Here is a 25,857-nt window from a genome sequence, read left to right as displayed (position 1 = left end):
GGTCACAGTCAAAACCACCACAGCTGGCCAGGAAGGCACCACTTCAACTGCAAGTCCCAAGGTGCCTACTGATAGAGATGCTTCAATGCCAAACACAAAAGGAGGTCATCCAACTATCAAAGTGCCGTCCCCAAGAGCTGTCTTTCAGCAACCATTAACACAAGAGGAGGTGTTCGACATTATAAGTAGGTGCAAGCCTCCAAGGCCGCCAACTACAACACTATTGCGAACCAAGTTAGTGAATGATGCACCCGTGTTTGTGCCGCAAGGAGATGCCCTGGTCCTTGAACCCTTACAAAGATCAAACTCTTATCATGGTGACGGGTTCTGCGATGCACCATCTTTTGACCTCGACATAGATGGTGATGCTCCAGCACCTGCTCCAGCAGCAGAAATAGCGGAAGCTGGTGTGATCAGCATCGATGAGTGTGAGTTAGACCCAGCAGCTGTGAATGAAGGATGTGATGCTGCTGATGCTGTCAAGGCAATAGCTCAAGAACTAGATGTTAGTTCACCAGAGAATTGCCACACCCCGATATGCGCAGAACCAGAACTTGGCATGAGCAGTTCTTCGGGGCCACCTCTTGCACGAAGACATAGGATGGTAAGAAGGCCCGCAGCATCTCAAAGGTCTCCATTCATCGACTACAACAAGAACAAGACTTTCAGCACCAATGAGGTAGTGAACAAGCTTTACGCTGCCCTCTTGTATTGGGTCAGGCATCACAAAGGAGCAGATGATGGAGCTACCAGGTAAACTAACTCCCCACAGCCTACATACATATCTTTTTCAGTTGCATAGTACCAGCCACTTAGTTTCACAGAAAGCATAGTATGTTGCACAGAACAGGGCTTTTAGTTGCACACTGTTCTTTTTTCATTTTCATGCACATTTTTTTTGCTGTGACCCTTCGAGCTAACTTGTCTTTTTATTGCTTTCAAAAAAATCAGCCCTGAGATAATCAGGTATGGTGCTTTCTACATTTCTTTAAAGGAGTTAGTTGATTCGATGAAGCCGGTTCAATGGTTGTCAAAAATTGTTATTGAGACTGGAATCTTACACATAATGGATAACTTACCAGAAGGGTCAAAGAAGGTTGTTATGCCACTGAGGTTTTCTGTAAGTTTTTCTGAAACCTTCTTTTTACCCTCATCTTTGTTCTGTAGCACTTTTTCGTTGACCATTTGAGGGAGGCCTTTCACCTACTAAGGAGTTTTAAGCCATGTTTTATAATCTCTGCAGATAAAATTATAGCAAGGGATCCACAATGTGAATGAGATGAACAAGAAGTTTGATTACAAGAACCGTCTCGACAAGAAAGACTTGGTGAGTGTTGTGCCCACATCATCAATCTTTTTTTAGTTGGCACCCACAGCATGTCCAGTTGCACATGACACATCTGTTAGTTGGCAGATACTTGTTGCAACCCGTTTTTAACTTGACCAAGTCTTTTACTGTTTTTCTTAGCTACATCTTGTATTTGTGTTTGAAATCGTTCATGCTTGCAGGTCATGCTGCCAGTGCTCGAGTGCGCAGATGTAACCGATAAGGACGGAGGGAGGCATTATTGGGTCTTTAGTGTCAACTTGAGGGACGGACGCTTCGAAGTTCTTGATTCAAGCAGGACGCTGGACAACATTGAGCTGATGAACAACGCCTCTACCATTGCGGGGGCAGTACGCCAGCTATGGAGGAAGCATTACCCAAAGTTCAGCATCGAGCACTTCCAGATTATTTACATTGACGTACCAAAGCAGCTTGGCAAGTAAGACAATAAGCATTTCATTCCTTCTCAATCAAATACAATCATTTTGTAGTTTTTAAATTTTTCTACATGTGCAATCTTTAGTATTTTTTAGACACAGTACTAGTCTTCAATCTGTTTTATCATTTTTATGAGTTTCTAATAGATTATCTAGCTAGTTGCAGAGTGGCGCATAAGTAGTTGCACAGTGGCACATAATGAGTTGTAGTAGAACACAAGCAGTTGCACAGTAGGACATAAGTAGTTGACCCAATTATTTGGTTTTAATTTTATGTGACAAATTTTTTTGCCCATTTTTTGCAGTAATGAGTGTGGGTTGTTCGCACTGCTTAACGCCACCGAGTGGAATGGTAGCCAACTGCCCAACTATGACCCCAAGGAAGTACTCAACATCAGGAAGAAGCTGACGTATGTTTGGGTCACCAGCGTGCACAACACCGCCCCATGGAGGAAGTTGCTGAGATACGACAAGGAGTAGGTCAGTACTATTTTTTTTTCTGCTCCATGGAGGAAGTTGCTGGTTTGTACAATTTTATTAAGTAGATTTTGTAGTTGCACACTGCTAGTAATTGCGTTTGCAACTCAATATCATCACTTTTGTTGATACATTAGGAGCACTGGATATACAATTGTTCAACAACTAAATATTTAACCAGTTGACAACAGAGGCACAAATAGCAACTTTTTTTACACAGTGCATGAACTAATTCAAGCAGCATAAATTAGATAAAGAGGAATCATAGATGCTGAATGTGTCCACTTGGTCCCAACATTGCTAAAAAAGACATAATTATTTTCCTTTTTTGTTCCAAAGTTACAAATCAGGAAACAGAATCACAGGAGCCTCTGTGGACACACACCAGCAGTGTGCTCTGTAGATTGGCACTGGCTGCATTTGTTTTTCTTCTTTGGGTGTAGCTCCAGCGCCGATTTGTATCGTCGACTCTTTGCCCTACCCTTTGTAGTAGACCTTGGAGGATCCCTGGGCACAAAATCATCAGAAGCTTGTGCAAGGGATGCAGCCTCCAACGGGGCAGTAGGACCGTCACGATCACCTGTGTAATAATCATATAAAAAGTTTAGTATTTTTGTTATTGTGCAACCAGCACTGATGTTCTGTGCAACCACACAGTACATTTTGTGCAACTAACTGGTTGCTGTGTGCAAGTTAAGTTGAAAAAAACACCTGCAGTAGCACGGCCTATCATGGTACTTGGACTGTAGTCGCCTATGGGCAGAACATGAAAAACAAGTTAGATTTTTAGCTTGATCCTCAAACTAACACAGCGCACGCAACTAGGCAGCATGTCTCTGTTCAACTGGGCACTATGATATGTGCAACTAAAGTCACTCACCCTAGTTTTTGTTTTGGAGTCGGTGAAGGTACTAACCTGGGTTATGAGCCCCCTGAGTCCTGCCTGTAGGTCCATTGGGAGTAGCACAAAGGGCACTGCTAGTTGGGCCTGGCGGGGGAGGAGGTCTTTGAGGGTTGGCATCACCTATAGGCAGAACAGGACAAACAAGTCAGTTGTGTTTATCTTTTTGATGCTCGAACTAACACAGCATGCGCAACTAGGTAGCCTGTTCGGTGCAACTGAGCACCATGATGTGTGCAATTGGAGTTACAGACCTAGTTTGATGGGTAGTTGGGGGCAGGTAATTACCTAGACGACGAGCCCCCTGAGTGCTGCCTGTAGGGCCATTGGGAGGAGCATGCGGGGGAGGAGGTGGCGGAGGATGCCGTGTACAACCAGGAGGGGGAGGAGGTCCTTGAGGGTTGACATCATATATATGCATAACTGGAAAAATAAGTTAGCTATGCTATCTTGATGCTTGAACTAACACAGCGTGCGCAACTAGGCAGTATGTTCTTTCCAAGTGGCTACCATGGTGTGTGCAACTGGGCACAATGATGTGTGCAACTGAAGTTACACACCTAGTTAGATCAGGAGTTGGGGCAGGTAATTACCTGGATGATGAGCCCCCTGATTGCTGCCTGGAGGTGGAGGAGGTCCTCGAGGGTTGCCATCATCTGATGGCCCCGTTGCAGCAGTCGGTTTTTTCTTTTTCTTGGACTTGTTCAGGTGGCCGATCTCGGTACGTGCTGCACGCATATGCTTGTATACAATAGCTTGTGCTGGATCAGAACCACTCGCAAACTTTGCTAGTTTCTGAAAATCGTATATCATGTTCCTCTCCCTTATCTGCTTCTTTGATTGAGGAGGCATGTCATCCGGTTGCTCATAACCAGTCCCTGGCGCACTAGGTACAGCAGTAGGTGTCCACCGTCTTAGCAGGTACCTTTCCGGTATGACATCAACGCCAACATGGGTGAACACCTTGAGGATGTGGCAATAGAGGATGCCGTCCTTGTCCATTTTACAACACTCACACAAATAGGAACCCTCCTCCACCCTTGCCTGCACCAAGTAGTTTCGAGAACCATATTTCGCAACAAATTTCTGGTTCGGTCTGAGCTCAAACGCATCAGCACCAACTTGGAATGCATGATAACGTCCAATCAGCTCAAACTCTTCTCTAAACTTGCGGTAAAGGTCTCTAGTATAGGTTTTGTAAGCTTGCTTCTTTATTGGGAAGTTGGACCACAACTCAATCTCAAGGTGTTGTGTCCTGTAATCATTGCAGCCTTCCTTGGCAAGGATGTGGTTCTGTATTTTTTCATATTGCTTGACGAAGTTCAGCATTGAGTTGTGTGGGTTCACATATCTTTTGAGGACGGCATTGAACCCCTCACTACGCTGTGTAGACCGGAGGAAGGGAAAGAACCTGTGTTTGAAGTAGCACGGCACCCAAGTTGACCTGTATTCGTACAACTTCTCAAAGTGCGTGTGTGCCATAGCCTCATACTTCATCATTAACCCAGCCCAATTCTGCTCAAACTCGTCTATAGTGAAGCTGAAGTCAACACACTTGTTGAAATCATCAAAGAGTCCTGGATTCCGGCACAGCAACCAACCAACCTTTTCCTGAGCCTTTTTCATGATGTGCCATCGACAACAACGGTGCACGGTGGTTGGAAAGATGCTCTGTATTGACTGCCTCATCGCACCATCCTGATCGGTGATGAAGTTGTCAGGAGGTTTGCCATCCATAGCCTCTAGGAATGCTCCAAAGACCCAATCAAAGCTCGATGCCAACTCCTTCCTCACAAACGCGCAACCCAGCATGAAAGATTGGCCATGTCGGTTTATTCCTATGAAGGGCGCGAACGACATATTGTACAAGTTGGTCATGTAGGTGGTGTCAAACGATATGCAATCGTGGTACGCCTTCGCATAAGCTTTTCGAGCTAAGCCGTCTACCCAAAATATGTTGACAACTCTGTCCTCTTCATCATATTTCACCTTAAAGAAGAAGTCTGGATCAATTTTTTGTATATCCTTGAAGTGCGCAATTGTCTCAATCAGATCACCCTCCTTTGTGTCATCTCTACGGAAACTTGTACAAAGATTTGTTATTGCCTTTGGTCCGAACGGCACCATCATCTCAGATCCATAGAACTCTGCCATTACATGCATCATTCGTCCTGCATAATACAAAAACAAATAGTATATCCTTTTTTTAGTTGCACAAATGCGCACATCCAGCTGCACAGTAATAGGACACGTGTTGGCACAGAAGATAATCACAGGAAATGGACACCTAGCTGCACCTTTTTAAAAACACTTTGCAGTTTTTGCATACAGGACATTGTGTATTTGCACAGTAAAGACAATCTAGTTGCACAAGAAGCACCAAAAGTGAAATATAAAAAGCATGGGAAGTTGGACAGCAGTTGCATAGTTAAGCCATTTCAGTTGCACAGTAGTACCATAACAGTTGCACACTAGACTGCCTAGAGGGAAACTTAATTCTTCAAGGGATATAGAAAAACACCACACCTGTAGTCAAGTTGTAGTTATACAAGATGCGCAGAAACTCCTTTTCATCGGGTGAGATGCCTTGGTGGGATCTCAAGTATTTGGACAATGAAGGTTTGTTCACGAGCGGATGATTGTGGTCACGAACAAAGTGCGTCACCTCCCATCGCCCATCTATCAGCTTCACCAACATTTTCGCCTTGCATTCAGTCTGCTTTATTGTCTCGCGTTTGCGCTTCTTCTTCTTCTTACTAGTACCAGCCTCCTCTTCAGCAAATATTGGAGGTTCTTCTTCCATCTCCTCATCACTGTTAACAGATGTTGGATCTGGAATAGGGTCCAGGTAAGGAGGAGCCTCAGCTCCTCCATCATCAGCTTCAGGCTTCTTGAACTTGTTGCAGCAAAACTGTTGTTTTATCAATTCATTGGTGTGGTGTGTCCGTCTAGAGGTGTTCATCTTGATAGAGAAACCCATCCGTAGTGCATAACTGTTGTAGTGATCCTTAGCAATTTGAAGGCTGTCAAACCTCATGCCAACATAGGGTTCCATAGGTTGAGAACCAGCCTCATCCTCTCCTTCTTCTACTTGCACAGCTCCGTCAACAGCCCGAGCTCCTAGCTCAGTCCTGGTTGGACGAGGAACATTTGCCTCGGTTCCTGTGTCATCAAGAGTATGGCTCTCTGGCTGCAAAGACACCACTAAAAGGGCACCACGGGCTGATGACTGGCCTGCCACATTGTCATGGCCCGTAGGGTTACCATCACGACTTGCCTGCGTGTAGTAAATAGATCGACCATTTTCTGTCCAGTTTCCTTGTTGTATGCTGGGTTGCTGCTGATCCATATCATGAGGAAGCTCATTCAGATCTGGAGGCAACTCATTGAGATCAAGCATTTTTTCCCTTTGTTTTTGGATGCTACCACACACTCCCTGCACATATAAAAAAAGAATAAATTGATGTCATCAGTTGGTAACCACAGAAAAACTGTGTTTCAAACAACCTAAAAGCAACATGACCATAGCATAATCTTTTATTATAACAGTTATGAATTTTTTTGTTTGCACAGAGTTGTTATGTTAGTTGCACAGTTTGTAGTAAATAACTGGCAAGAGCATGACTTCTTTTTGCTACAGAGTTTTTCTTACCTTTTCCCTTTTTGTTTTGTTGCAATGATCTGTAGGTTTCCGTTTCGCAAGGAGCTCTTTTCAGATTTTTCTGCACATAATTGGATGCTACATTTGAGAAGGAAAATCCAGGTGAAAGAAGAAAGAAGAATTGGAGGACAGATTATAGTTAATATGGTTCTAGATCTGGTATATTTGAACATATTAATATGGTTTGCAATAGGTGTGGGACCAGAATATATGCGTGGGACAAGATTACGTGTGTGAATATGTTAATATGGTTTGTGGCTTCATTAGCCATGGACAAAAGTTCCTATGTTTTTCCTGTTGCACTACAGATTTCTGGTTTTCGCTAGAATAGACGTCTCAATTTCCAGGATTTCCACTTGGCTAGCATACATATTCAGTTGGACATTCAATGCTTTTAGTTGGCTAGAATAGATGTCTCAGCTGGCCAGGTTGCATTTTTTTTCAGTTTGTGGCCAACATGCGTGTTCAGTTGGACAGTTAATGCATTTAGTTGGCTAGAATAGATGTCTTAGTTGCCTAGAATATGTCTTAGTTGGTCATCAGTTTTTGGCCAACATGCATGTTTAGTTGGCCAGAAAACGTGTTTTTTATTTCCACATATACTACATTTTTTCCAAAGTGTTCACTCAGAAGCATGTATTGCCAAATATATTTTTAGTTGGCAGGATACATGTTTAGTTGGCCAGGATACATGTTCAGTTGGCTGGGATGCATGTTCAGTTGCACATTTATGAATTTTTCGTTGCACATGTTCAACAAAGCATTGGGCAGTCAATTTTTTGTTCATTTTGCAAACAATAACTAGAAGTTGGCTTTAATCATGTTTTAATTGGCCAGAGAACTCGTTTTTAGTTGGCTTGTTTTAACACATCCAGGTGGTAGTTTTTGGCATGTTTAACACATCCAGCATGTTTAACATCTGGTGTGATGTGCCAGATTCACCTCTTTTTTGAAGCAGATTCTCCATGGATCCATGGAGAAGGGGGAAGTGAAGTGGAGAGGGGGCTTACCTTCTCGATCTTACTGCCTGGTATGGCTCTGACCACCCTGCCCTTTAGATCTTGAAGCAGCTCCTTCTACTTTGGGGCTCCCATGGCGGCTGTGTAAGAGGAGGAAGAAGGGCTGGGGGCGATTGCGTTTGGATCTGTTTCTGGTGTGCAGAAGAAGAAGAAGGCAGCGTAGGTGGGGCTGAGGCGTGGGGGCGAGCGATGGCATGGATTCTGCAACCTGGGCAGATCCTCCTTCTTTCGTGAGGAAGAAGAAGATAGCCAGGGCGCAGTTTGGCGAGGAGGGTGCACGTGATCCCACGGCCAGCTGGCGGGCGGGGCAATTTCCTTTTTCGCTCCGACGGGCGGGGACCAGGTGGACCACGTGGGCGAGCGGGGGACTGTTTCCTCTTTCGCTCGAGGGGGGACCAGGTGGTTTCCTTTTTCGGGTGGCCGCTGGCTAGCGATCCCAGGGCGGCCGGCTGCCCGCTAGACGCGTCCTTCTAAGAATATATGTACAATTTTGTGCAGCTGATTTCTGGTTTATATTCAGCCTTCTTATACATTCAAATAATAATTCAATCCTGGAGTTGGTCCAATACTCTTTTCAGCCCATTCACATATTCATACATATGATCCTCCGTTTCAACAAATTTTGCAAATAATTTCATATTTCAGCACTAAATATGTTTACATCACAGGCCATAAAGCCCTACAAAATAGTATCACTTGTTCCTATACAAAACTATCAAATGATACGTACAACAAAACAGAATACAAAAAATTTAGTTCAACAAAACTAAGTTTTCTTCCTCTTCCATCTTCCAGAACACACAGTCCCCTCATACACTTGAGCATGCACACGCTTGAGCACGGAGATGAGTGCTTCCCCCCAGTCCTCTGTTAGCTGCAGTTGATGTTTGCAACAGTCATCATCCATGTTGTAAACTGATTAGCAACTGCTGCCAAACCCAATGTGACAAAGAGGTAAGCACTATAAAATGGATTTATAAAATTTAACAGTATAAGCAAAAGGCAGAGAATGTGCAAGTTTATCAGTACAAACTGGATTTATAAACAAAATCTAATGGTATAAACAAAAGGCAGAGACTGTACTGTGCAAGTTTAGCACTATAAACAAAATTTAATAGTACTGACAAAATGTAGATACTGCAGATACTATGTACTGACTACTGTGCTAGTTTAAGCTGAATTTTGTTCAGTGCTGCTGATGAATCTTGTGCTTGTTAAAGCCGAGGAGAACTAAGTAGTGAGCTATGTACAAACAAAAGCAGAGACTATATACTGGGTACTGATGCACAAGCTAAGTGGAACAGACCATCCATGCTAAGTGTAGGATTACCAGCTGCTCTCATGCTAACTGGAACAGGCCATCCATGGAAATTCAGATATTATATTTTAAGAGGCCATACTTAAAATATCATGTTTTTTAGAAAAACTAGAAAACTGTAACTATTAGTTTATTATTAATTTCTTTAGATCAGTGTGATACACAGTAATTGCAGCATATGCAACAAGCGCATGGAATTATGGAGAAAGAAGTACTTATCAAGAGAAATCCTAAAAAATACTAGAGAACATTACTGAACCTCTGTAAACGTGGAGATACATGCTGATGGCTAGCTTGTACCACATTAGCAAAGCTGTTTCACATTCTGTCATAAGGTAAGCTATATACTATCAAACAGAAGGCATGCCCCAAAGCCTAATTTGACAGCAATAAACAATTGCAGGTGTATCTAACTCAATAGATAAGCTACAGAAACCTGCCAGTAATTTCTCATCAAAGACATCCATCATATGTTGGGATTTCAGCAATAAAAAGACCTAGCCTATTGGTCGCAAATGCCAATCCAGGCAGAAACAATCACGCCAAGAGGTACCCGAGCTTCGGAACTGGCACCACATGCTCAGAACTCGCACGGAATTCTCCACAATGCGGCGGCGAATCCCGCGAGACAAGCAGTCGAAACCACACGCGGAGTTTGTACTGGCAGGCAGCAGATCACAAAAAGAGATGAAGAGAAGGAGTCGAACCTGTCAGCGGAGTTCTGCACGCACTCGGACATGGGGAAGAGCGGATCCGACTCCTAGCGCCTGCAGCCCTCCACCATATGCAAAGGGGAGCAGACCTTTCACTGCAAGACTCATGGATGGTGCCATGTTTGCTCACTGGATGAAATGAATGAAGATGTCATCAGCATGAATCAAAGACAGAACATAGCTTTTGTCGTCAGCATCAATTAGAGACAAAACGAATTAATTCTTGTAAAAGCAAATTTTTCACACATCCAAGTACTTTTCCTAAGTGTTTAATGCTCTGTATCATCAATTCCGTTGGATAGAATCGACCAATGGTACGAGCAGAAGTCCTATCAGAATCGCAAATCAGAAGAACACACCCCCTAATAAGCCTGAAGTCTGAACAATTCATTTATTTTTGGACAATGGCTACCACCAAGCATTGGTATGTAAAATGTTTGGAGCAAAAAAGGCTTGGTCCACCAGAGATTTATGCTCGTACCATTGTAAAATGTTTGCAGCAAAAAGATTTGATTTCTAAGCACGAGCTTACGCGACCACATTTAGTACATAATGTGTGTGTTTTTGGCCTGGAGCATCTACCAAGTAAAATTACTACCCAGAAGCAGCCTTCAAGTTCAGTCTTAGAAAAGCCAAAGATTACAATATAAGTGCATTTTCCCAGTCTGCAGTCACTAAATAAATCAAAGGTGTATGATGGGACGAGTCTACGTAGCGGCCGGCTGCTCGCTGGCATGCGCGAGCGGCCGGCCTAAAATAGAAATTTTTTATCCGCTAGCGTCTGCTCTGCATAGACATGCATGTGTGTAATTTTTGTCTGCTAGCGCATGTATCTTTTAGCATTTAATACATTCACACCGGTCACAATCAGTTGGAAAAAACAGATCACATATGCATTTGTTTCGGTTTTCAAATTTTCAAAAAGCTATATCTTCGAAACCGCGCGTCGGAATTAAGATCTGTTTTCACCGCTGGAATCCTCGCGACGTGCTCTTCAAAACTATATCCCGCATGGGGATGTTTCGACGAACTAGTCTTCCTGCCAACTAAACATCAATGTGTGTGCAACTAGACTAGATTGCCGCGCCAACTGAGCATATGTGTGTGCCAAAAAAGTCCTGGCAACTAAACATCAATGTGTGTGCAATTAGACTAGATTGCCGCGCCAACTGAGCATATGTGTGTGCCAAAAAAGTCCTGCCAACTAAACATCAATGTGTGTGCAACTAGACTAGATTGCCACGCCAACTGAGCATATGTGTGTGCAACTAGTGTCCTGCCAACTAAACATCAGTGTGTGTGCAACTAGACTAAATTACAAGCCAACTAAGCATATGCATGTGCAATTAGTCTTCCTGCCAACTAAACATCAATGTGTGTGCAACTAGACTACATTATAAGCCAACTAAATATCAATGTATGTGCAACTAGACTACATTACAAGCCAACTAAACATCAATGTGTGTGCGACTAGACTACATTACAAGAGGAGGTTGCACATCGACTTTCGTCGAGGCAATAGACTAGTCGCACATCAAAGTTGTCGTGGTTGCTAGGTTGTAACCTCATACGAAGGCGCAGCTCCAAACATTAGTTTTGGAAAAAAGTTGCACGATGTAGTAATAAAGTTGCACAATGCAGTAATAGAGTTGCACTATATAGCTCCAAAGTTGGCATCGAAAAAAATTCGTCAAAATATACCCATGCGGGATCTAGTTTCAAAGATCTCGTCACGAGGATTTCAATGGTGAAAATGGATTTGAATTCCGACGCGTGGTTTGAAAGATATAGCTTTTTGAATTTTTAAAAACCCGAAATAAATGCAGATGGATCTGTCTTTCTTAAACTAAAGGAGCAGTGTGAACGTATTTAATGCCGGAGGCGTCTAGTGGGCGGCCGACTGCCCGCTAGCGTGATGGAGCGGCTAGCCAAAAAGGTAACTTTCTGTCCCCCCTTGACCCCAAGAAGAAAAGTTCCTTCCGGCCCGTGTCCCACACTCCCAACCAATAGAAATTCTTCCCCATCGCTATCAGGCTCCCAACCACAACCTCCCCACACCTCCCACGCACACCTCACCCACACTTCCTCCCTCCTTGGGTCACCCTCCTTCTCCACGAAAGAAGGGGATCCCAGGCCTGGATCCAAACCCTATAGAGCTGCCATGGCAGAGCACAACTAGGTGAAAAAGCTTCAGTTCTAAGAAGAGGGAGTTCAAAGCCATACAAGGCAGCACCATTAGGTAACTTCCCTCTGGCCTTTTCACTTTCCCTCTGGATCTAGCACAAATCTTCTTCATAGTAGGAGGAATAAGGAACATGAAGCAACAAAATACAATTGAATCTTATCTCTGTATAATAAAACACTTTCCAGAGCAACTAAACATGGATCCAAGCCAACTATTGCCCGGATGCGTGCAAATAAACAAAAGGGAGTAGTTGCAGATGCACAAATAGACATGATGTAGTTCCTATGAAAAAAACATATATTTATGCAACTAAACATGAATCCAAGCCAACTTTTGCCTGGATGTGTGCAACTAAAGACAATATCATCTAAATCTTCTTTGTACTTCCAATAGCACCGTATAAGAAGTATAGCATCAAATTATGTGCAGAATCTACATCAACTCCTTGACCAAAATAAACCTGGACAAGATTAAAACACAATTTGTGAGAAAAACACTGAACCAATCCCTGTTTTGTATGTGTGCAACTATTTAGTACAAACTGGCCAACTACTGAATATGGTTTGCAGGCGTTTTTTCCTTTGATCTTTGCACACAATTGTATATGTGACTTCGTAGCTGAGAATTGCGTGCACAAAGCTACAACAGCTCCTCCACCCCCATAACCTGTAAAACCTGCATATGATGCAAAAATGAAGCCTTAGAGAAAATGAACCAGATCTGGGGCGTATCTGCGCAACTTAACCAACACAAGTGCATCTGACAACACCCCCAGATCCATCTACTTGTGGGGATTGAATTTCAGTAGTTGGCATCTTCAACTCATATAAAAGTTGAAGATTCCAACTCAGGTGGCATTGTTGTGCAACTATTTAAAAAAATTGGGGATGTCAATTCCTGATTTGTTCTTATGCAACTAAAATAGTTGAGGATAACTCATGTGATATTGTTGTGGGACTATTTAAAATGATGAGACCGCCAACTCCCAATTGGTTCTGGTGCAACTATGAAAGTTGAGGATGCCAATTCATATGATATTGTTGTGGGACTACTTAAAAACCTGAGACTGCCAACTCCCAAATGGTTCTGGTGCAACAATGGAAGTTGAGGATGCCAACTCGTATGCTATTGTTGTGCAAATATTTGAAAAGTTAAGGATACCAACTCTTAATTGATTCTTGTGCAACTATAAAGTTCATGATGCCAACACCTAGCTGGTTCTTGTGCAACTGGGTAAAAAAATCATATCCCAGGTTACTTTGTGTAGAAAAAAAGAAAATAAAAATGCCTAATACCATTTCATGTTACCTCAACACATGCTGCACATGATGTGCCAGCTCCATATAGAACTCCCACCTATGAGGTCGCCTTCCATTTCCACCATTTCACAATGCGGAATCGGACAGCAACCTAAAAGGATGCATGGAAAAATTACTTGTGTGTGTATGCAAAAAAGGGAAATGCAACCACACTGCTTGCTCGATACTTACCTCATCATCCTCTGCCTCCCCATAGATATCAGCACAGCGCGACTGCCGCTCGGCGGGCTGTTTGGAGTTCCACCGAGAAGAACGGTATGTAGACCCCTGCATAAAACAAACAAAACACAAAACATGGTCGGAAAACCCAACAAATAGTTATTATAATTGCAAAACAAAACTGCTAGAAGGATAACTGAAAAACAATGAAAAACCAAACATGACTCCTTGTAGCATCTCCTTCTACAACCATTTTTGGTCTATGAACAAAAAGTGATTGAACAAATTAGTCGCAACAACCAAATGTATAAAAGAAAAAAATGAGCAAAAACAATTGATATCAAAGAGTGCCATGAGGTAAGCAACTCATGTTGATTTCTTAAAGCACACCTACCAAACAAAAATTTGTGCAACTTGATGCACTGTATGGCCAACTGGACACACATTAGTGTGCAACCAAAAAATTCAGCATACGCACTGCCCGGAGATGATTAACTGGAGCCAAAACTAAACTAGCCGTCAATCGTGCAACTAGATAGCCCTCCCTGTGCAACTGCATAATTAAGTGTGGCAAAGCCAACTAGGATATGAATTGCTTAGATCTGCAAACTCTTGACACATACCCTTGGCAATAGGGCACACATGAGTGTGCAACCAAAAAACCACACACACTGTTTCAACATGGTTTACACAGTATATCCATCTAAATATCATTGATTGTGCAACCGGTTAGCCCTCAGTGTGCAACTTCATAAATTGGCTAGCCAACTAAGATATGTATATGTGCGATCCAACTATATTTGTGTGCATGTGCAACTATTACAACAAACTAGCCAACTGGTTAATTATATGCATGCAACTTAAGAGAAAACAGAGAAACCACACAGATGCATTTTGAGGGTTGAGCAAAAGCATGGAAACTATCCTCTCAATACTCTTATGCACTTCTTTCCTTCTATTCCAATTCAAATCGTAGCAAAAATAATCACAAAAATGCCAGGCTGGGCACACTACGTCGGAATCCCTCGCAGATTGGTCGACCCAGGCAAGTCAAAGTAATCTGACCTTCTTTATGCTATACTACTTGCTCGAACTATGCTTCTTTTCTTAACTACCGTCTACAGAATACTTCAATCAACATCTTGAAGACGCAGGGGGAAGAAGACGTCGGGGCGACGATGATGAACCCCATCCGGAGGCGCGTTCGGAAGGAGCAGTTCCACCACCGGATTAGACAAACTCTAATGCCATCAAATGCCCTCGGGCAGACATCTAGATCAGAGAAATAAAGGTGAGGGAGGATCGGATCTAGGCACAAAATGGGGCGCTCCAATGAGGATCCTGGTGACGGTCGGGTACATGATCCTGTTGTTGTAAAGGAACAAGACCAAATCCGGCGACGGCTGCTCAAACGTTGTTCCCCTGGGAACGAGATAACCTCCCAAGCAAGAAGATTGCAATCAAATTACCCAGCTGGATGGGCCATGGTGCAAATTCAGCCAGGGAGCATATCCAAGCATTGCTCCTCGTACCATCACGGCGCCATCCCAGGCACCGCAGCCCAGATGGGGTCCGAGATGGGGGTCAGGAAGTGCTGCTTGGGGATGGTGGCTGCAAAGGCGGGGGAGGCGGTGAGCATGTGGGTGGCGAGGCGGGGGCCAAGGGAGGGAGAGGGGGAGGACGGTGGGAGGGGAGTAGAGGGCGAGGGCGTCAAGGGCGGCGAGCGACCACCTCCATGGCGTGGCAGCGAACTGAGGTGGGGATGAAGACGTGGGTGGATAGCGGCAACCTCAGCAGACAAAGCGTGCGGCGGTTCGGGCAAAAATCGTGTGGCCAGCGTGCGGCCGCTCGCAAGCGTTAGATAGTGCGTGCGCACTTTCTAGTATTTAGGTTTAATGCCACGCCTACATGCACTAGCAGACAAATAAATTACCACATGCATGCGCTGTGAGAGCCGGCCGCTTGGTTCGACTAAAAAGTGCGCGGCCACTTTTTAGATTTCAGGATGATGGAAATACAGCAAAATAGTCCAGTTAACTTGTCGATTAAGAGATTAATGAAACCAGTCACTCTAAGCCTACTAGAGCTTCAAACCTCAAGCACAGAGAGCGTGAGGGTGAGACAGGAGAGGAGAGGAACCACCACCTATGCGGGAACCATGGAGCGAGTGAGGGATCTGGTTCTGGTAGCCAATCGTGTTCGGTTCGTCCATGAGCAACAAGGATGGTGTGCGCTGCGGCTAGGATTGGGCGCCGGTGGTGTCCGATGCGCGCACCTGCGAGAGGACGGAAAATAAAATCATGTGACGAAGGGGAGGGGAGGAGGGAGGGGAAGAAGAGCAAATCGAAGATGGGCGAGAGAGTACCCGGAGGAGCGTCCTCGGGGCGTGGTAGGCACGGCGTCCCGAGCACGGGATGGCATCGGCAGGGAGCAGGCAGGCAGCCGTCTGGTGACGCGGCCGGGAAGACGATATGCGTCGGCGTCCCGTGACGGAGGTCCATGGCGTGTGCATGCGGGCAACCCTCCTCACTCCGCGTGTGCGCCTCCGGCGAGGCACAGGCCGGCGTGCTGGATCTGGGATCTAGCCGCCGTATATGTTCTTGGGCCTGGGTGCTACTGGGGGTTGGGGGAGAAGGGGAGGTGGAGAGGATGGGGCGTCGGGCGTGTGGGAGGGGAGGGAGCGGAGGCCGGCGGCGATGCGTAAGGTCGTCGGCGAGTTGGGTGGCGGTGCCGAGGCGGGTGCGTGGGAGGGGAGGAAGGAATGAACCGGGGAGGCAGTCTGGTTTGGGAAATCGGGAACGGCGCGTGGGAGGCGTGGAGGGAGGAGGAGTGGGCGGAGCAGGAGGGCGTGGGGAGGCCATGGACGGCGGCGAGCTTCGCTGGAGGGAGGTGGCGGCGGCGATCTCTCTCTCGATCTGGAGGGAGCTGGAGGAGACGAGCTCTCTCTCGATCTGGAATGGATGTGGGGAAAAAGGAGGCGGGGGTGGATGCAAAATGACCATGAAGACAAAGCTAGGGTTGGTGTGGAAGGGTTGATGACTGCCGTTGGATCCTTGAGCATCCGACGGTGTATGATCCATGATCCGCGTGATATGCCATGGACCAATCAGAACGTAGCAAACAATTTGAAGACTTTATGACCATCTAAATTGGTCGAAATCAAAGATAAGTTTTTCAGAAAAAACCACTTTCAGTTTTCAGTGCTCAAAATGAGTTTTTTAAAGCCCTACGAAATTTTGTTCAAATGATCTCATATTGTTCACAGGGTGCATCTTGGAATTCCAAACAATGTTGCCTAAGGGAGTTTTCATTTTCTTTGCACGGAAAATTCATTTTTATTTTCCGAGTGCCCGAATTGAGTTCTTTTTGTGAAGGACCTACCAAATATTTGTTGCAAAATTGGACCAAATCATTTTTCTAAAATAGTAGACCATATATGATTCACAATTGACCAAATGGTTGGGTGTCAAAAGCCTTGATCCACCTCTGGTGAAAAAGACAAATTCCCGCCGATTCAGTAGGAAGCGGGTCAAATTTGAACTGCAGCTGTCTCATAGTTTTCTCTTTATTTTTTCCAAAAATAATTTCCAGGTACATAAGTATCTATTTAATCAGAGAAACATCAAAAGTTTTCCAAGATTCAACCACTAGCTAGGAACGGTCAAACCCGCCGTTTTGATCGCATTTCGAAACGGGCATAAAAATAAAAAAAATCAAAAAATTGGGAAACCTTCGCATTGTGTCATTATATGTGACCAAGTTTCCAGGAAAAATAACAAACTTGTAATACGGCAATTATTTTAAAGAAGTGTTCTCAGAAATGAGCTATCATGCGTGAAGATTCAGGGTTTTCAAGCCAAATGATCGATCTTATGGCCACATTCATGGCATAGTTTGTTCAAATGATCTCATATTGAGCACAAGGGTGCATCTTGGAATTCCAAACAATGTTGCCTAAGGGAGTTTTCATTTTCTTTGCACGGAAAATTCATTTTCCATTTTCCGAGTGCCTGAATTGAGTTCTTTTTGTGAAGGACCTACCATATATTTGTTGCAAAATTGGACCAAATAATTTTTCTAAAATACTAGGCCATATTTGATTCACAATTGACCAAATGGTTTGGTGTCAAAAGCCTTGATCCACCTCTGGTGAAAAAGACAAATTCCCGCCGATTCAGCAGGAAGCGGGTCAAATTTGAACTGCAGCTACCTTATTGTTTGCTCTTTATTTTTTTTAAAAATCATTTCTAGGTACATAAGTATCTATTCAATCATAAATACATGGTTTGGTGGCGATACGTCGAGGTTTGGATGTGGCCTAGGGCCCCAACTCCAAAGCGTGTAAACTCGCATGCCCGCCGCGTGGTCACCGCGTGACCTTGGCATTGACATGTGTTCTGCACTACTAGGAAAAGGCCTACTAATGGCGCACAAGTTTTGCCTACTAATCGCGCACTACTGGTGCGCCATTAGTATCACGCCACTAGTATTTTTTACTAATGGCACACCACTGGTGCGCCATTAGTATCTGGTATACTAATGGCGCACCATATAGTGCGCCATTAGTATAGAACACCATGCGCCATTAGTATGCCTCCCAGGGGGGCATATTTAACCATGTGCTTTGGCATACTAATGGCGCACTGTGGGGTGATGCACCATCAGTATACTTTGGCATACTAATGGCGCACTCTGTAGTGATGCGCCATTAGTATCCTTTGGCATACTAATGGTGCACCTTGATGTGATGCGCCATTAGTATGAATATTAGGTTTTTTACTTTTCTGATTTTTGCATAGGTTACAAAATATATTATTGGACAGAATATAGACAGCAGCACACAGCAACAGCAGATTCATCGAATACAATAGAAGATTAGTCTCCGAATACAATTCATCATATTAGTCTCCGAATTCAAAAGACCGAACAAAGATAAAATATTACAAGTCTCGAGACCGCGAGTATCGAGTTTGTCTTCACATTACAAGCCAATATCGATCATCTAAACTACCATCACATAGAAGAGAGCTGCGGTCGTCACGATGAGCATCATCGCGATGAAATTGGTCTTCATCCGGTTCCTCCAACGCTCCCTCCTCTCTCCCGCTAGATAGCGGGCGTATCTAGATTCCGCCTCCGCCCTAGTGGTGTACCCTTTGTAATTGTTACCGCTAAAACGGTGAACCTGTCTCCGACACTCCTCCCAGTCTTCGTAGACTTTGGGAACCTTACCCTTGTACACGACATACGACAGCATCCCTATGCACAAGCCAAACAACCGACAATACATAAGCAATATATAAGTATGCAACAAAAGGATCAGAAGAGAAAAGCAAGACATTAATAGCACGATTCATGGTCCTACTAATAAATAGCATCGATTACATCTAAGTTGAACGACTGTCCAAACCAAAGAGACATACAATTCATTAAAGTTTAATTACAACATGAGCCAATCAATGTTTCAGAACTACACATCACTACTTTCGACTCGACTCATGGGACAGGAGCGTGGATGAAGCCGCCGTCTGTCGTGATGGTCATGAAATTGCGGGCGTTGTCAGCCTGCATTTGTAGCGTTCCGTCTATCTCACTGTTGGACGGTTGATATCTGAGGTAGAACTGCCCCGAGGTATGAAGGACGTCTTGATGGATGATGTCCGCAAACTCTGACTGGATGCGAAAGAATTCTTGTCTGATGTCCGCGTCCTGGATTGCCGACAAGCTCGCGGCCCAATCTTTGAGATTATCTGGTAGCGGAAGGTGATGATGGTCCCTTACGATCGCCCCCATGTGATGGAGGGCGTAGTAGCCATCCTTCTGACCGCCAGGCAGCTGCTTGACGCTGCAAAACGTCGTATTGTGGGCGAACACGTGCTTGCCATACTTACGAACTGCCCTGGTGAAGGTGCCTCCAGATTTGGCGTAGCCGGGGAGAACATCATCAAGAACTTTCTTGATATTTGTGTAGTCTATCTTGGAGTCACGGTTCGGGTCGAAATACGTGGCCATGGAATATTTCGGGCTTAAGAGGATGAGTGTGCAATGTGTGTCACTGCACAGAACACGGAATGTTAGAAAAAAAAAGAACGATCGAAATCTAAGAAATCATATGTTACGGGACGGTTAAGGGATGACTTACTCGGGAAAGTAAGCCACAAGGAAGTTATCCTTATCTGGGTTTGCCAGAATGACGCCTTCGAGGTGTGAACTCGCGACTTGGTGGTCCCCAGCGCTGCTCAAGAGCTTGGCACGCATGTAGAAGGGGTCGACTATCACGATGTCCGGGGTCTTGTCTCTAATGATCCGCATCTCCATACTCAGCAAAAACAGCCAAATGAAGGTGTAGTGCAGCGGGTGAAGGTTAAACATAGCAAAGATGTCATCAAACTGCAGGACGATCGTACCCCCGATGTCGCCATCCACAAAGCCCTTGCCCTCTGGCACCTTGGCCACGAAAACCGGGTATGCCACATCATTCTCTCTGAGACGCCGCTTCTCCAAAGAAAGAACACTGTCGTGCAGACTCCGCATAGCACCGGTTGTAGCATTGAGCATATTTGTCGGTAGCATCGCCCTACCCGCCACATGCACCCTCCTCGAGATATCCTTAGGTGAAGGTGGCCCGTCCTAAGCACGGATCGTACTCGGTGCCGGCTGGCTCGCACCGGCGCCCTTTTTAGTCTTCCGTTTCCGGCTCTTCTTCTTGATCTGCTGTAATGGGACCGAGTTCTGCTCACAGACCGCCTTCTTGAGCGTGTTGGGGCTGATAATATTTCGCACCTCAGCTATCTGAGGCTCGGTGAAGGCGGCAGCTGGAGGCGTCTCCTGAGAACTGAACGCCAGACGACGCCTGTTGCAACTGGGTTTCTTCGACGTAACAGCTAGATCGCGGTCGTCTTGGTTGGGTTCTTGAGAAGGAGGCCCGCAGAACTCGTCACCGTACCCATGTTCGGCAAAGTACTTATCGACGTTGGTAAATGTACCATCGTCATTGTCGTCGTCGTCCGGATCCTGTGCCATATGCATGTCCGGATCCTGTGCCATAGGGATGTCTAGCATGTCCGGTAGTGTTGCGGCGTTCTTGCCATGGCTTGGCGCCGGCACGACTGGCGGTCTTGTCTGTGGGGTGGTGTCCCCCGCCCCCAAATGAAACTGGCTCTTCGGCCAAAGCAGGGGCCAGCTTACGCAGGCGCTGAGGGTCATCTCATCTTCTTCGTCGGCCCCCAGCGGGTCGAATCGGAGGTAACAGCTCGTCCCAGCCTGGCAGCACCCGAACCACTTCAACCCTATACACTATGGGTGGCATCGGATTACCGTGGAACATGGGATTGCCCGGTTGAACGATTCTGCCCTTGGCGACATCGACCAACTCGCCGCCCACGAAGTGCAAGAGAGTGCAAGGAATGTCAGCGGCACCCTGCGAAAACATGTAGGGCGTCAGGGATGCCCAGTCAAAGGCAAGGAGATGAAGTCATCGGCCGAGAGGCTTAGTTACCGTGATGCCGTCGAGCTCGGCTAATGTCGAGGCACCACCAACGGCGGGCGTGCAATTGACGGAGGGGCCGCTTGCTGGCGAGGTGCCGGCCGGCGTACACCCGGGTGCATTAAGCTCCAATGCCCGTGCCGGCGCCGGAGACACGAATACCGCCTCCGCCGGAGACACCAATGGCGCCGCCTACGCGCTGTGCGAGTTGCTGGCCGTGAAGCTGGGAACCGGGGGAGGCCCCTGTTGGCCACCCACTATCCATGTCGTCAGCCCATGAATCAACGTAGGCACCATGCGTTGAGCTTCGTTCCCAGTTGTTGTTCCACTTGCTCTTGGACAAGCTCCGAAATCTGTGCCACTTGTGCCTTGAGTGCTTCAACCTCGCGCGACTGGCTTTCCGAGCTGGTCTTTTTCTCCTTTCGCCCACCAGCGGTATAGTATGACGACCATTTTGTGGACAAGTCTTTCCCGGCCACACGACCAGCTGACGTCGGCTCACTGAGCTTATCCTTATTTTTCATTATGTTCAACGCCCTATTCAAAGGGGTGTCGAAAGGGGAGCTCTGAGACGACCCCGCGCTACTGCTTTCTTTGTCCTGCGGAAGGAACGTGAACCATTTAGAAATATTGGGGATTAATTAGAATGCAACCATATGGAGCTAATTACGCGAGGGTGTATTCCTTACCAGAACAGGCTCAAGCTCCTTGGTCTTTGGATCCGTGGTAAGCTCCTTTGTTATCGGGTCCTCCTTGTACCGGGCCCTGAGAAAATTCCTGGTCTGCTTGTCACTGTATTTCTCGAAGCGGGGTGGTAGGCCTTGCTCGGCACGCTCCGCGTCCTCCTTGTCCCATATAGGCTCCGCCACTCTGTAACTGCCGGGACCGAGTTGCTGGACCCCTAAGTTCAACTGCCGCATTTCTTTCCCCCACTAACTTGATTCGGAGGTTGTGCTGCTCTCGCACTTGATCTTGAACTCCTTGTAGTCATCTTCGCTCATCAAAGGATATTTCGCCTTGATCTTGTCATAACTATCACCTTTATCAATCATTGCCTTCACCGTGCTTCTCCAAGTAGACAGGGCCGTGCTCATCTTCGTGAGGGCGGCACTGTTCACTTTATTCCCTGAGAGGCATGTGTTTGCAAACTCAGCGGGGAACTTGTATCGTTCGTGTAGCTTCGTGAAGAGGAGGCTGCACAAATTCCCTCGGTCCTTATGCCTTAGGTTCTCGGTGTTGATCGAGACGGTGCTCCGGAGAATGCACCCGAGCTGAACCGAGTACCCCTTGACTACTTGTTTGGGCGCCGTCGGATGCCCGTCGGAGTTCACTTCAGTAAATTCCTCCCTGACGGTGCCGAGCACGCTCGGGCGCCGGTCCTTCCGTTGCCTCTTCGGTTGGCTGCCATCTGTGCGTGGGCCGCCATCATTAGTGGTGGCATCCTCGGCGGCGCCATCAGTGGTGTCATCCCCAATGCCACTAGTGGTTGTGTAGTCAGGATCGGTGTCTTCTGCGGCGTCCTCATAGCGGTGAGGTTCTTCCTCCAACTCCTGGGACAGCTCCCAGAATGGCTTGCCGCTCGAACTGCCGGCCTCATCGTTGTGGGCCATGTTTCGCTCTAAATAGGAAAAAAGTTTGGTCAAAAAGTTGGTTATTTTCAAGGAACAAGATCATGGTCTGATCATTTAGGGTTTGTCGACACCGAGGCATCCTAAAAGCTAAGCTTTTATCATTTAGGGTTTGTCGACGCCGAGGCACCCTAAAAGCCTAAGCGTACATCATTTAGGTTCTCATCGACACCGAGGCACCCTATATAGAAGCCAAGTTAAGTTTTCATCATTTAGGGTTTATCGATGCTGAGGCACCCTAGGTTGGGCCTAATCACTTGGCACTAATCATTTGGCTCTATTGCCACCTATGTTGGGTTTGTCATCTAGGGTTTATTGATGCTAAGGAGAATTCTAAGTTGGGCCTAATCACTTGGCTCTATTGCCACCTATGGTTTAATGCAGCAAGAATGGCGGGGCAGTTGATCCTACTTAACTAAGTACTAAGATGCCCCGGCCCATGCATTAGTCGCAAGTACCCCATATGTCCTATTTTTAGCAAAGTCATGCTAAAATTCATGGAAAATTTCGGCATGACCTTTGCTGAAAATAGGACATCTGGAGTACCCGAATTTGCCGGAACGGAAGTTAATCGACATTCCGGCAAACTCAAGGGCCTCTCGGGGTACCTGCAAATTCATCACGACACAATGGTCGGAGACAAAACCCAGCAAACTAGCAAGATGATCATCAACTTTGCAAGTCATTACTTGTCAAATACAGAAGAAGGAACAATTTATTTGTGACATGGTTGGCCCATACAGAAGAAGCAACACCCTGCACTAGCCTAAAAACAAGTGAAGTTTCACCCATATAAGAACAACTTTATAAAATCAGAGAAGTTGCTATGTTTTTTCTACTACTAGGAAAAACATCACTCATTGGAAATGAAAATCTCAGTACCAGCATTTTAAACTTTGAAATGAAATACAGTAGTAGTATTAGTAGTATATGGAGTAGTATCTTGTCTAGTAGTAGTATTAGTTGTATATGGAGTAGCAAGTTTTGCCTCAGAGACCGCAAAGGCTATGTTTTTTCTCAATTCAGATATCTAACCACAAAAACTGGATATACTACCACTAGTAGAAAAAGGGTCAAACGTGAAGCACATTAGTGCCGGTTTGTATTTGAGCCGGCACTAATGTATACATTAGTGCCGGTTCCAACGGCTAGCCGGGCCGCTTTCATTAGTACCGGTTCGTGGCGAACCTTTAGCACTGGTTCGTGCCACGAACCGGTACTAATGAGAGTGGTGGCAGGATGTTGTCAGACAGGTGCCCCTCCAGCCCCTTTAGTACCGGTTCTTGGCACGAACCGGTACTAAAGGTCGTCCTACATAAACCCTTCGTCCACCCGAGCTCGCTTTGTTCTTCCCCTTTCCCCTCTCCTCTCTATTCTTCCCCTCTTCCTCTCGAGCTCATCACACATTTTGCCCAAAATTTGTCAAGATTTGAAGGCCCCCATCCATTCAAATGATCACAAAGGTTAGCAACTTTGTCCTTTCATCTCTCATTGCTAGATTAGCTCTAGCAATGCTTTATATAGTGATTAATTTGTGAGTTTAGTAATTTGGGAGGATATATATATATATGTGCTACTATTTGATTTATATGCAATTTGAGGTCAAAAATAACACTTAGTTTGCATATGTAGGTGTGGTTACTTAGTGCCTTCTGAATCTCCATCGTAGCCACCGTCGATCGCCCGCACAGTCCCGTCGCCGGCACCACCTTGTGGTGAGCCTCTAGTTCATGAAATTTTATATAAAAATTGATGTTTGTGTGATTTGGATATATAGTTACTCGTATAATTATCTTACCCGTACGTTGTTTGTTATACATATAGTGCCATGGTTTTGATATCCGTCCCCGTCGGCCCTAGTCCTTGTTATGATTCGGATGTGGTATGTATATTCTCTTTTAAAACTAGTTGCATTTCGTGTTTATGACAAATTATGATCATCAAGTTGACATAGAAATTTTTTCTAGGAGGTATGTGAACCGAAAATTCCAACCGACCCTATTGCCGAGAGGTTAAATTTAGTTGAAAGAGAAAACAAGTACTTGAAAGAAAAATTGAAAAGAATTGAGGGGGAGAAGATGGAATTGGAGTTGCATGTTGCCGATGTCGTCGATGATCACAAGATGAAGATGGAGAAAATGCGCTTGAAGATTAGAAAGATTAGAAAATATGCCATCGATAGTGAGGCTTGGTATCATTATGCTGTTGGATCCATTGTTACCTTAGTTGCGATCTTGACCGTATTTGTTGTTGCATTTAAATGCTTTAGCTTGAGAGTTATTTGTTTGTTGCATTTAAGTGTTGTATGAACTTGTATTAATTTGGTCTATTCGGTGTTGTGTAATGAAGATGAGCCGACAATGGATGTACGATGACCGATGCTCTCCCCAGTTCGTTGAGGGCGTGCATACTTTTCTGCTTGCGGCTGAGGCAAACAAGCGGGCGGATGGTTTTATGCCTTGTCCATGTGCTCGCTGTAAGAATGGTCACAATTACTCTACGTCAAGAACCATTCACGTCCACCTGTTTAAGTCCGGTTTCATGCCCCATTATAATGTTTGGACCAAGCACGGAGAAAGAGGGGTTATGATGGAAGACAATGAAGAAGAAGAGGACGACGACAGCTATCCTGGCCATGGGTAAGAGGACGACGACAGCTATCCTGGCCATGGGTTCCCTGAATACGATGATACAACAATGGGGGAAGAAGCTGAGCCGGTAATGCGGGAAGAAGCTGAGCCGGCAATGCGGGAAGAAGCTGAAGAAGAGGCATCAGATGAGCCCGTTGATGATCTAGGTCGGGCCATTGCCGATGCAAAGAGAAACTGCGCAAGTGATTTGGAGAAGAAAAAGTTGCAGCGCATGTTAGAGGATCACAAAAAATTGTTGTACCCGAATTGCGTAGGTGACAAGAAAAAGCTGGGCACCACACTGGAATTGCTGCAATGGAAGGCAGAGAATGGTGTATCTGACAAGGGATTTGGAAAGTTGCTGGTAATGATAAAGGATATGCTTCCAAAGGACAACGAATTGCTCGAGAGTACGTACGAAGCAAAGAAGGTTGTCTGCCCTCTAGGGTTAGAGGTGCAGAAGATACATGCATGCCTCTCAGAAGGTAATCGATCCAGAAATCATACCAAGGTTATAAAATGATTTGGTGCAATGTCTTGTCAGTTTTGAGTTGGTGTTCCCACCATCCTTCTTCAACATCATGACGCACGTCCTAG

The 25,857-nt window shown here is 45.5% G+C and overlaps 1 pseudogene; it reads right to left on the bottom strand.

The window, feature by feature from the left end:
- Positions 1-2,600: 2,600 nt before the first annotated feature.
- LOC123083961 (uncharacterized) lies at positions 2,601-14,708 on the bottom strand (annotated as a pseudogene).
- Positions 14,709-25,857: the final 11,149 nt, after the last annotated feature.

The sequence above is a fragment of the Triticum aestivum genome, chromosome 4A (genome assembly GCF_018294505.1).
Source record: "Triticum aestivum cultivar Chinese Spring chromosome 4A, IWGSC CS RefSeq v2.1, whole genome shotgun sequence".
Taxonomy (NCBI): Eukaryota; Viridiplantae; Streptophyta; class Magnoliopsida; order Poales; family Poaceae; genus Triticum; species Triticum aestivum.
Note: the sequence above shows the minus strand (reverse complement) of the source record. Positions and strands in the feature narration are given on the sequence as shown.